The sequence below is a fragment of the Miscanthus floridulus genome, chromosome 8 (assembly GCF_019320115.1).
Source record: "Miscanthus floridulus cultivar M001 chromosome 8, ASM1932011v1, whole genome shotgun sequence".
Taxonomy (NCBI): Eukaryota; Viridiplantae; Streptophyta; class Magnoliopsida; order Poales; family Poaceae; genus Miscanthus; species Miscanthus floridulus.
In genome coordinates this window covers 196,877,059-196,891,117 of record NC_089587.1, presented here as the reverse complement: position 1 = coordinate 196,891,117, position 14,059 = coordinate 196,877,059, and the positions used below count along the sequence as shown (strand labels likewise).

Genomic DNA, 14,059 nt, shown 5'->3' with positions numbered 1-14,059 from the left:
GCCCCTCCGTGTGGCCTCACGGGAGCCGTCGTATCGTATCGGCACGGGAGACGACACGCGGCCTCACGCCGGAGCCGGGGGTGCGCCGTGCGGTGCGGTGGCACAGAAGAACCGCGCGCCGGGCTCGGCAGTGGGCCGCAGGTGGGGACGGCGTGGAGCGGGCGCGGCGGGAGGGGGCGGGGCTACCTGAGCTGAGCATGGGCGCCCCCGTGCCGGCCCTGCGAGGGACAGTACCTGGCCTCGTCACGTCTCGTCCATATCTGTTCGGCTTCGGCCCCGGCGCGGCGCGCCACAGGAACCGGGACAAGCGACTTGACGCGACCCGTGCAGCTCTCCAGTCTCGACCAGGTCGCGGCGTGGGTGATCTGAAGGACAAGCGGATTGGCTGATATCCTTGTGTTATTATAAGAGGGAATTATGTATTAGACACAAACAAATTATTTTTTCGTATTTAACACTGAAAATTTTAAACTTCTTTGTTTAGCATCAACTTGAAAATTCCTTCAGTATATGGCACTTCCGTCTATTTAATGCAGTAACGATGTCAAGTACCACCTAAAATAGCATATATGTCCTTCTATGTACCAGCAACATATAGTGTCAGGTAGGAAAAGAATAAATAGATATAATGTCAAATAAGGAAAGCACAAATATCACAATATATACTTGTGAATGAAACATAACATTTTGATAATTGAAGAGTGGCAATAATAATCAATAAATTTGATGCACAAGCTTCACAAATCTGACCATATTGTCAACATACTTAAAAAACAAAAAAATGTAAACACCTTGCACACCTCACATTAGCTCAACAAATCCATACAATAGGGGTCTAAGTTCACATGTCCCGGTTCATAAAATATACATACATTACCAGGTTCATAAACATAAACATATGAAGGTTCATACATAGGGAGTCTAAGTTCACATTACATAATAGCAGGTTCATCATACACACATTAGTTGTACTACATTATAGTTCATAGAGCATATGGCTTACACATTGCCAAGCACATCTACATAGAGAATTACAAGCTCAACCTTCTCTTGCTTCTTGTGCTATTTGCAGGACTAGCAAGCTTAGCTATTTTGTTTCTGGTGCCCTTTGCAGCGCTCTCAAGTAGCAGCATAGGATTTTTTTTCAGATTTGAAGCAAGCTGTTTCTTGGTCCTTCTAGCCTTCACCTTTGTTGGAGAATGAAACTGCGTGGAAATTGGCTCGAGTTGATTGGAGCACAAGATAACTCACCCTTCATGCAGTTGTGCTGGTGCTGGTGGGCCACTGTGCGAGATCGGTGCGCCATTGGACGAGTTGGCCGTTGTGCCACTGGGACTGTTGCTTGGGGAGGCCACCACGCCCAGTCCGCCGCGCGGTCTGGCCGGAGCTCCGGTGGGCGAGCTCGCCTCGCGGCGTCTGCCGTGCCGCGGCCTGCACCCCGCACCGTGAGCTGCCGCCAATGCCGCCGGGCGAGGCCGCCCCCCGCGCACCACGCGCCACGAGATGTGGCCAGCGTCGACCGACGAGCCCGCCCTGCCACCGCGTTCCCCGACGGACCCGCGCCTCGATCTGCGACCATGGGGCGAGCTTGGCTGACTGTGGGGCGCCTCGAGCTGGGGGACTCACCCCGTGAGTTCCTGGGCACCGGCGGCCGGCGCCTCCTTTGCCCCATCCTCATCTCCTCCGGCCTCCATTCTCTCTAGGTTTTCGTGTCTCTTGTTTTCAGAAGAGAAGAGCGACGGGAGAAAGTAGGAGACTCGGGGGAGAAGGGGAGATGGACGCACGCACGAGACTGAAGACCTGCGCGCGACCAAAATAAACATGGGTATTTTTGTACTTCTAGTGAAAAGCTGACATGGTCTTCCTAGTCAACTAACGGAGGGATGCCTGAAATGGATGGCAGTGTCATTTATGTAATGAATTTTTAAGTTAGTGCTAGATAAGAAAGTTTAAAATTTTCAATGCCTCGTATGGAAGAGTGATTTGTTTCGGTGCCAAATAAAGAATTCTCTCTATTATTATTACTCCTACTAGGTGGCTACTAGTTGCTGCTTGTTTTGTTAATGGCAGGCTCTCACGTACGTTGCGCTTCTTAATTGCACAGTAAAAACCTTTCCAAAAAAATGTACAGTAAATGAGTAGGAGTATTTGTACACGTAGGAGTAGCTCCGGTCCACGGCAGGCAGCGTACGTGCCACTTGCTGGCAGTGCCATTGAGCTTGTCCATTGAATGCGGGCAGATCGACAGACGTTGCATGGAGGCCAGGACAGGACAGGCTACCGCTCACGTCGCTGCATGGATCAGAGGAGAGCAGCAGCCAGCAGGCCCAGGGGATCGAAATGAAAGCAATATAATTCTAGCTACCCCGGCGCTGCAGTTGTATGTACGTCAATTCAAACCGAGTGCATGTGTACGTACGTACACTGCCAGTCTCTTGCATTGGAAGGTACTAGTACTAGTACACGCACCGGAGGAGTTGTGAGATCAATACTCCTCCCGTATAATGAAGAAGTGTCAAAAAAGAAAATTTCAGGGGCGTCGTCCTTCTGACCTCAATCGGAGCGTGGGATGATGGTATGCTTGGCCCAATGGCCCTTTAATTTCGTTTCGGCCGAAACGATCGTGGATTATCACTGTTGGTTGATTTGGTGTAGGAGAAAAATACTGTTCTGGCTTATAATCCACGATCGTTTAAAACCAAACGAACATACTGTTAATTAAATTACACTGGAGTATTGGTTAAAGGCAAGCCTCAAAGGAGGTCTAGTTCCATCGTGGAAGTATGTGTATTTAGCTCATATCATATATATCTCCCCAGGAAAAATCGAAAATACAGCCAGAAATCGTGGTATTTTGTTAGCCCGTCCATATCCTACGGCCGGCCAATACAATCGCTTTCCCGGTTGCCTACCAAAGAGGTAACGAGTTTGATGCCCATGTGCCAGGGCAGCCACCAGCTACAGTCACCTAGAAATTATTCCGTCGATCGGAAATGGAGAATAATACATGGTGGAGGCACTCGTACCACCGTTACTATAGACTGAATCTTTGTGCACATTGTATTAACACTAGCAAAATTCTTATGTCACCTAAAAAACATTCTCATATATACCGTTGGTGTTAAAATGTATTACCTTCCATACCAAGGCAATTATACTTGAGAACATCCAGATTTCAGTATTGTTCCTACAAGTCATCCCGAAAATGTAGAGGTTGTCAACAATGAGCAAATGCACAGCTCGATGAGGAAGGAGGTGGTAGAGATGGATCTCTGATCGAGAAACAGGTGGCGTGGACTACCAGGCAGTCAACTATGTGGGTTTCTTCCTAGTGTGCGGACGATGTGGGTTGCGTGGTTGTTGGTTGCTACTCCTAAGTGCGCTGGCTGACTGCACTCGTGCTACTACTTGGCTACGAATGTGGCACAGATTGTGGAGGGCCACTATCTGTCATACCCATCGTCTTCAGTAGCGCAACTGGCCTCCTTCACACCCTAGGTCGACCCACCACCACCGTAGCCCTCGCCGCTCCCGTCCTCCTGCTGTGGGGAGTCTAAGAGGAGGGAGAGGCAAGTGGGGAAGAGGAGGTTGAGGTGGGGGAGAGGAGGCAGCGAAGTAGGGAGTTTAGGGTGTGGGGGGGGGGGGGGGGGAGACGGGTAGCGGGTCAAGACTCGTTTGGATGGGTAGTGTGACTAGAACGGCGTTTAGGTACTTAGACGAGCGTTTTGCAAGTTTGTGGATCGGGAAGACACAGTGACACAAGTTTAAGTATCAGCGGGACCGGCAGGGAACTTTACTCTCCTCGAAAATAGTGTAGGCCTGAGCTTTACCACTGAATGGTGAATGCACCCATGTGTGCACGTACCATTTTTCTTTTGTATTTAATTTCAGTGAAAAATGAGCACCCATATTCTAGTTAGGTGAAAAATGGTTCACATGCTTTCTATAATTGCTTACTTTTGCCTCACGCACTCATGCGATGGAAGCATGTTAGGAGATGGTAAGCAGAGAGACTAGGGAGTCTGAAAAAATTATAGAGCCGATTTCAAGTTCTGTGCGCACAAAGAAATCACAGAAAACCAAACAATATACTAATCAGTTTATGAATTTTCTTGCTGTAAAATTAAAATAAATTGGTTATGTGAGCTAAACGTTAGTGTCCACTGGAATGATATGTTCACAGCCACAGTACATTGGAACATTAGTAATATAGCGAACTCAGCCCAACATACCTAATTCGTTGGCCGGCTGGGTGAGAGACAAACATGATTTTTCACCAACTTTCCGGGACCTTCATTTGTTACTAACTGTAAACATAAAGCTGGGCTACGCTCTCGACTTTTCATCGCGTTGCTCATAAAAGGCCACGTCATTTTTGCTGGTTTTGTTGATCCTTTGTCCCTCCCCAATTCTGAGCCCTGAATGCAATGATTTCACTCATGATGATAGCGCTCGCTGCCCCTCTTCTCTCCTTCTCTCTCTCTCTCTCCCCACCCTCCTTTATAGATACCAACAGACCGTCGTCCTCGCCAGCTCTGGCGGCCTCTGGCGTTTCTCCCCTCGAAACAAGCCGAGCCATGCGGGGGAAGAAAGAAGAACAGGAGGAGCAGGAGGAAGAAGAACGAAGGCCGGATCCGGAACCGGCCGCATGCAACAGATCGGGGGAAAGAAAAGGAGGAAGCTTTGTTACTTTGAGGGGAATGTTGTCTGGCTCGAGGTGCAGAAACACGCAGATCTCATCGGTCTAGATTGTCGTTGATCTCGGACCAGGCTTCATTCCCCTCAAGTAGAGCTCCCGGCGCGTACGTCCATCGATCCCCTCTTGTTCTTGCCTCACATGGTCAGTTTTCTTGGGCATCGTCATCGATCTAGCGATTCCCTTTCTCTTGGCTCGTTTGACCTTCCTATGCATGGCGGCTCGGTGTAGATTGATTATTGTCCCCGCAGCTAGGAATCATGCATGATTAGGATATGATTATCTCGGCGAATGTTTGCTGTGTTGGGTTTCGTGCGGTCAGCATGCAGCGGATTGGTGCAATCATAAGGATTCTTGACTCAACAGAACACATGCATGCTTTTTCTTCCTTTAAACTATGGCACATCTCCCTTGATGTAGTTGCGGTCTTTTTCTCTCCTGCCTACTTTTTCCGATCTCTAATCTGACAGGAGAAAGACGGGGGAAAAGTTTGTGTTATCATCGCTACCCCTTTCAACATGCATGAAGGATCTTCTTATCTTCTCTTTTGATCCGTACTATAGCATCTTTATCTTTCTCTCTCTTAGACATAGATAGCTACTTTCTTCTAGTGTATCTTGATCTTATATAAGAGATTCGTTGGCCAAATCCCCATCTAATTAACGGTAGTCATATGTATCATCATCAGTCTGCATAGTAATATATCTCCTGGACATCAAAAGTTTTTTCTCATAAATTGATCAATCTCTTCGTGTCCAACAAGTGTTTCTAGTTCTCTAAGTTAATTTCCACAAATAAACCTCAAAGCTAAGGTACTACTACTCTACATCCTGATGTGTGTTATTTTCGATTGGGGAAGACTAATAAGGAGCATACAGAATAATATGCTGCTCACCCTTTGGCCTGAGATTATGTACTGGTTCTAGATGCAAATAAATACTGCCATCTACTAACAACTATGACATATTTGTTTCTTCGGAAGGCCAGGCCAAAAATTAAGGTTCATGACTAGTTGTCTCCTTCCCTTTGTTTCCTCATACATCAAAACAGGACACATGCTATGCTGATCATCCTGTCGTCCCCTCCACAAAGCTGTAACTTTTTACAATTCTACCTCCATCCATGCATGTGCTGTATATATATTCCAGCTGTATAAGTTATTATATATATGAAACATTTCCATGAATGTGTACGTAGCAGCAGTAGAGCCTACATATACAATTATTATCTCCTACAACTAAAAAGAACAAAGCGTGGACATTTTTTGGTGCGACATTCTAACGTGGGTCCATCGTCCTGCTTGCTGCATTCTCGCATCCTCCTCCGACGCGTGGCCGTCCCTTGTGATATTTAAAAGGAAAGAACTAAAACGAAACCGCTGCTGTGATTCAGCCTCCAACCTTGCTCCCGTGATTTGAAAAGGAAGGATCGCTCCCGTGATTCATCTGCACGGCTACGCATCCACCGCGCCCCATAGTCGCCCTTACCGCGCCGCCGCCGCACGCGCCCGCCCGGCTCCCGCGCCCGCTCGCAGCTGGCCGCACCGCCACCACCCGCACCCGCCCGTGCGATCTCCTCCCCGCTCTCCTCCAATCCTCCCCGCAGCACCCCTCCGCCGACCGCCCTCACCAACACCTGCGACCCCCACGTGACTAGGGAGCCGAACCGCTGCCACGCCGTCGCTCTCGGCTCTTGGTTCTCGCCGACCACCAGCATCCACGTCGTTGTCCGTATCTGCGTCCCTGATCCGGCTCGCCCGCATCTGCGTCGCCAGATCTTCATCGGGCCCTTCACCGACGACGAAGACCCACGGTAGCAGAAGCCAGGAGGGCACCCGCGCATCCCTCCCCCCGATCCGGCTTGTGTCTTCGTCGGTCCTGCTATGCTGCCAAATCCTCCGCTCCTGCCGCACTTCCACCTCCCTCCCATCCTGCGAGGAGCACCACCAGGTGTGCCAATCCCTTCTCTTCCCTTCCTGCTGTGCGAAACCTAGCACCCAAACCCTACCTAACTTCGATCTAATTACATGTGTGTACATGTATTATGCCTGCTAACTTCGATCCCTTTCAAAGATTATCATGAGGATTCAAGTATTGTGTACATTTCTTTGCACTGCTTCTCAAGAGGATTGTTTCTGTTTATCTCTTGACACAGGGTTCTTGGTTGACCTTTCTAGATGTGTGATTCCTTTTAACTGCTAATTTTTGCTGTGTTTCTGAGGGATTAACCCGTAGCAAGTTGTGTCCTTCTGATAAGGTACTCTCTCAGCTTCAATTACTGCATGCTTAGTTGCTATATGAAACTATCCTACTATGAAAATAATTGTATAACTATCATCATTCACTTCATCACTTGATCAGAGTTGTAGGGCATAACATCTAAGCACTTGGGTTTACTGTATGAGATCAATGTTGTTGTTCAAGGCATCACAAACGTTTTAGTTTACCATTTTTGTTGTCTAAAATGGTTTTACTAGCAGACTTGCAGTGCATTAGCAGCTTGGTCTATATTATTATGTAGATTACCATACCCAGTCAGCCCAACTTAGAAACTGGTTTCTGAAACTGATTAGTACCTAATGCACTGAATGCAAAATAAGATTGACCTATATGATTTTTTAACAATTCAGTGTATTTGTCTAGAGCAAACCTACCTATGTAATAGTTCCTGCTGCTAAGTAATAGTTCCAAATTTAGTATACCGGTGCATTAGCTGAAAACATTTTTCTCATGCAGTTACTAAATCCATTCAGCCCCGCGACTAAGTAACAGTTCCATGACCTGTCTATGGTTGATTGCTTACCGCCCTACTAAATGTTTGCTTCTCATTTGCACTACTGATCCCTGATGGTTACCCACCAAAAGTCCAAATCAGGGCAGATGGTAAATTCTGCTTCACCTGATGATAACATTGTCAACGTGGATATACTGCCTTCTATGTTGGTATGTGCCCTTTAGTAACATCCTAATGAAGAAAACTCAATCTAGCACTAAAATAAGAGACCTTTGTGTCTAGCCATGAGATATTTGCATCGTAACAAGATGGACCATTTTAGATCTATTAAAGGATCAATATGTCATGCATCATATGTAAACCACCTAAATTTTCATGTAATCATATCTTAAGGGCCATGTGATTCATATGTCTTATGGAGCTGTACTCGCCAGAAAGTTTGAGCAGCTTATATCTGAAGGGCGCTGTTCTAGCAGTGACCAAATACAAAGATGGGAATAGGATTGGGATGCATTCTTAGAAATTAGGAGCTCATCGTTTGGTGTCTAGGACTACGATATACATATAGGGTTTAAATGCAATCTGATTTTGAAGTTACGGTTGAGCTTCCTTAAGTTGTAGTGCAACATAATTCAATGAAGATGTAATGAAAAATAGGTTGCTGCTGATGTGTGTTTTCTGCTGCTAGAGGACTGAAATGTGCTAGAGGCTTAAAACTCCATTTTTGGTTGACCTGCTGCTAAGAGGACTGAAATGTGCTAGAGGCTTAAAACTCCATTTTTGGTCGACATAGAAATGTCTGTTTTATCGATGTGTCTTCGATTCGCTACTGTACTCTAATGATCTATTATTTTCTAGAAACAATGTATTACCACAGGGTGTTATAGTATGGTGCATATTTCTAGGTCATTCTTCCTTGGTACTTCCTTTAGTGAAAAGAACCGACTATATATTTCTAGCCAAGTACACCCTTTATTTGTAATTATATGACATTTAGGACAAGCTAATATATGTCACTTCTCTATTCTCAAAGCCCTGTTCACAAGCATGTAGGTAAAAAAACATTCACAAGCATGCTTCTTTGGATATTCCGTTCCTTCTGCATTTATTTCTTTTGTGTATGAACCGTCGTCATGGAGATTAGAACGGAGTATGTTTATTTCATTTATCCAGCCTCACAAGATAAGAACAGTGATAGGAAAACAACAATAGTTGGTCATTTTTCTTTCCAATGATCAATTTTGCCCCCAAATAATACAACATCCCATCAATCTAATTAAGGGGGTGGTTTTAGCAGTCTAACTTCTCTAATCTTCTCATTTACTTATTTGTGTAACATTTTAACCTTTGGTGTGAAACATAGCATGCAGACTAACTTCTCAAACATAGCATGCATGACTTCTAGCATCTGGACCCGATTTAGTAATTTTTTTGTGTGTTAGTTTAAATTACCTTTGCTTTGCTGCAAATAATCCTTTGTGGACCTGTAAATTTCTTCTCAGGAAAGCAAAGCATTCTCTATTGATTAACCTCACCTGATATGCTTAATCCTCTAACCTCACCTGATATGCTTAATCCTACAACAAAGAGGCACATGACCATATTTTAGATATGTGCATTTCCTGTTTTTGCTGTGATTGTTTCAATATCATCAATTGCCCTTTTCTTATATCTGAAATAGTAAAAGTGCAATGCGGATATTAATATATATCATCAACAAAGGCTTTGAAAAATAAGAAAAATTTACAGGCTATTTGTCATGTGCCTTCAGATTAATATCCATTGCCTTCAGATTAGTATCCATTGCCTTCATATTTCACCAAGGGGAACGTTTCAAATTTGCTTTCTTTACCTGCAGATCCAGTAACCAGTTCGTTGCTGCCCACCTCCAGAAAGTCATCTACACCGCCAGGGCCCACAGGCAAGGCAAAGTTTCCTGTGTACTTGTGTAATTGCTTAGCTTCATGAGCAATTTATATGTTCGAGAATGCACTACTCCTCTGTCCATACAAACATGATTTAAAAAAACAGAGCCATCTGCCATCTAGATTACCAGAGTCAGCATATCTTTTCTGAACTTTTGCTTATACAATCCACTCCATACGTGTATAGCTATGAATTAATTTAATTTATTTGTTGCAGACGACTTTAATAGTTTTCATAGTCTTTGGTACATCCTTTGTTAGTTACTTAGTCATCGTTGGCAGTGCTCTTCGAACATCTGAATGCCAATCTAAAATTGACTCTTCTTCCTTGTTTTAACCTTTTGTTTCGTTCCCTGTAGTATTCAGGTTGCTTCTCCTGCTTTCATTTTTTGTTGAGGCCTCCATTTTTTTCTATCAAAATCCAGTTAGGAGCAAGTAACGCTATAACTGAGACGAATATCTTCAGATAAAAAAATATGCAAAATTGACTACAATAAGTCTTCTCTGCTGAAATTGATTTTAATCCAAAGTTGTGATCACTGGCAAATTAGTAGTTGTTAATATACCTCATCTGCCCCGGCTGTGGCAACCACCTCTAAAAAACAAAAAATTCAGCCATGCTTTTCTATGCTTGCGGATGGGTAGGTTTGAAATCTATGGTGTTGTTTAGATCCTCAATTTTTTTCTCATTTTTTGCCAGTCTTCCTCGTTGTGGATTAGTGTTTTCTTGTTCATTTCTTTTGTATAAAAGATTCACAAGCTATAGAAACAATCAAGTCATTCTAATGGTCTTGCATAAAAAATTTAAAGAACTAAACACTACATACCGTAGGCATGTGTATTTTTAGAATGCTTGTTGAAAGGCCTTTTAATTCACTCTTTCATTCTCCAAGATTCTGGCAATAGTAGAAAGCTTAGGGAATTGGTCTATTCTAAACTGATTAATCTCATTTAGTTGAAATCCAGCAAGATACCTAAGTCATGGTTTAGGCACTTCAATAGTTGCTTAGTTCATAATTACACCAGTTAGAGCATTTCCTGTTGAATTTTTAAATAGTGCAGTTTGTTAATTGCTTTGTTTCGGAACCAAGTCTTGTGGTCTGACCTGAATATGTATTATGCCTGCTAACTTCGACCACTTTCAGAGATTAATTTCTGATTAAAACTAGAGATTAATTTTGTGTTCAGTTTCATCGTAATGGAACCTATGCAAAATAATGAAGGTCATACACCATTTGTAGACTTGACAAACACCATCAATGGAGGTAATTGTTTATACACATGTCCATAGACGCTTTCACTTGTATTATTTGTGGTGATTAAGTAAATATCTATCAACTTATTTACAAACAGCTGGTCAGACAACATCAAATTCACAAGCGCAAGTTGATGAACGTGTGCAGCATAAAAGGGAAAGAGAAAAAGCACGACATGCAGCAATGACTCAAGAAGAAAGGGATGAAAAAAATAAAAAAATGTAAAGAAAAGTATCTTCTGAGAAAGGCGGAAATTGCACTAGCTGCTGGGTCGAGAGGTCCGCCACATTCTGATTTTCCGTTTCTGAATTCAGTATTACCATTTTTTAGTTTATTTAATGTATAGTGATGTATATGTTGTAAATGTATATACATTGAGCTAAAAGTTTTGTGCAAATTAGGAAAAAATCGGATGGACTAAAACTTTGCAAATTAAGAAAAGTTTTTTTTTGCTGTGTATGAATGATACCACCTACTTGCATCAGTCATTGGTTCACTTATTTGTTGTGTAATTATGTTATACCAGTTAGAGTTGAATCTATCATGAAAAACACTGATGGCTATGAAGATAGTGACCGGCTACATCAAAACAACTCATACGAACTCATGCAGATTGATAAAGATAACACATGTACCATTTTGGTTTCTTTTGTTCCTAATACTAATTATTTTTTTGTTGTGTTTGTATGATGCCGAGGCCAAGGTTAATATCATGTTATTATATATATGTAGATGACTACTCCGATAGATGTATAGATCAAAGTGGCATAATTGACTTGACTGATGCATCACCTGATCTAAACCCAGGTACATTGTTTTTTTATTAATGTTATCTATTTGAGAAGACAAAAATATAGTGGGCAACCCAAATGTCGTTCATGACAATGTAATAAGGAATTAATGTTCTTGCAATATGTGCCCTTCTGTAATTTATTTGAGACTGTACTTTTTTATCAATATATAGGTGTTGCAAATGCATCCAATTCCATCAACAATATTGTCACGTGTCCAAAAGAGCGTAAGTGTGAACTAGATAGAGCACAACGAGCTGCATAGTCTCCTGAACAAAAGGCGCTAATAAATAAGAGGCGACGTGACTTGTATGCGGCAAAAAATGCAGCAAGAAAACTGTAAATGACTCCACAAGAGAAGAAGGAGAAGCAAAAAGAGATGAAGAAAAACTATAATAGGTTGGTGGGAGAACACAGAGCCAACAATTTGCATCTGGACTCATTAGCCATGGAGAGCCCTCACTTTAACCCTCAGCTTATTTTCCCTTCTTCACCTCAATCTCCTAAAATGCCTTCACACGATATGAAAATACCCGAATCGAGGGGCACAACTGTTGATAGTGCGTCGTCTGTAGTTCAAAATTCAGAAGTCCAAACCCCTAAAATGGCTAGGGCACAAACCATACATTGGCATCGAGTGACCACTTGAGAGAGAAATGCCCTTCTATCCTGTCGCAATCAGGCTTTTGAAGCAAACATTGAAAGAAGGGCTAGAGGGTGTGCGGATGGAAAGTGCAATGATTCGAACGACCCGACTCAACCGAGTGTGGTTTACAACAGTAATTAGCCTTGATCGGTATATATTGTCGGTACTTTCACCTTCGCTCTTCTATTCCAAAAACTCATACCTTTTGTTACTATAGGTGGTGTCACCTAGGAAACTCCAGTTCCACCACCTAATAATTGCATGGGTACACAGACACAACCGTCTGTAGTTGACTACCTCTTCAATGCCTCCAAACGGTGCACAAGCTGATACACCAGACTCTATGGTCGAGGATGGTATTTTCTTTATTAAATTTATCCATTTTTTTGTTCTTTTTGTATGCCATTATGTTTCTCTCATCATATATGTGGCCGTATTGCACATACTATGATGAGGATGTGATATTTGAGGAGGACGAGGAAGAGGATGGGTCGTACTTTTTCACCGGACAAGGTACACCGTGTAATAGTCAACAATTTTTTCACTAACTTTCTTTCAACACGTAACACATCAACATTTTGTCAGAAGATGACGAGGAGGGAACCGACATCGAGCTAGATCTCAACACGGATGAGCAAGAGAACAGTGAGCCTGATGTCTTGGATCCATACGACAGGGTTTATGCTAATGTCCCATCAGAGTCGCACATGCTACCATCAGTGCCGAACTACGAGTACTGCAACGCAAAGAAATTCAAGGGTAAAGCGCTCTATTGTCGGGGTGGAAAGATTCATCTTTCAACTCCTGAGACACCACTAGAGCTCATGAGGTTGTGGTCAAGCTCGGACGCTGATGCTAGGCACTTTCGTGCAAACATCAGATATTTCAACGGCCACTTCTCTTTCACTTCTCTGTACTACCACCTAGATCGTGTGACCACTAACATGTGAATCTACGGTGTCTACACGTTCTGTGCCCATGGCTAGATTTACCATAACATACGATCAGTTGGTAAAGAGGAGGGTGTCAAAAAGAGGCACCTCGAGCTTTATTTTTACAATGACGATCCGTCCCTCGAGCATCGGATGAGCAAGTGCCATGAGCAATGTGCCCAAAAAGACAAAGAAGTTATAGAGCAATTGGTTAGTATCTTTAATGGGAATCCCTACTCTCAGCAACTAAGGAGTATGGGACACATTGGAAACCTCGAGGATTACCGGATCGAGTTGAACCTTGACCAGCGGCTTGACCATAGAACATATAACATGCCATTGACATCAGAAGTGGCCGACACCTAGGTTGAGGGGAGTGAGCGTCATGGCCAATTCGAGCATAGTGTTCTCCTGCAAGGGAAGGATCGGTCTATACATGACATTTGCTCATATAATGTATGCTACGACCCACTGTCATACCCGGTGTTCTTTCCAATGGATGAGCTCGGGTTGCACAACTGTATTCCAAAAGTGGGTGTGACTATGGCTCAAGTTGATCAAGCTCGAGCAATCCGCAAAAAATGTGCTGAGAATGGTGACGATGATGATGGAGGTAACTTGAACTATTTTCAATAATGCAATATAAACTCTTTTCTGTTAACTCATGATTCTAATTCGAACAATGTCTCCCTATAGAACCTGTAGCGAATACATGTGTCTCCATGCGCGACTACTACCACTACAAGTTCCAGATGCGGCCAGGGATATTTAATCCAATACTCAATGGCCGGCATCTTTTCCAGCAATTCACTGTCGACACCTACATCAAGATTGAGAGCTCGCGTTTAGACTACATGAGGAACAATCAAGATACTTTGAGGGCTGACCTATACCAAGGCCTAGTGGACAGCATGCATTCGAGTGAAGGATCTGCTGAGAATGTCGGAAGGCATACTGTCCTGTCTTCATCATTCATCGGAGGACCCTGTATATGAGGCGCCGATACATGGATGCAATGGCTCTGGTGCGAAAGTACGGTAAACCTGATATCTTCCTCACAGTGACATGTAACCCTAACTG

General features: G+C 43.5%; 1 pseudogene; it reads left to right on the top strand.

The window, feature by feature from the left end:
• The first annotated feature begins 4,449 nt into the window (after window positions 1–4,449).
• On the top strand, window positions 4,450–13,751 carry LOC136477854 (uncharacterized; annotated as a pseudogene).
• The last annotated feature ends 308 nt before the right edge of the window (window positions 13,752–14,059 follow it).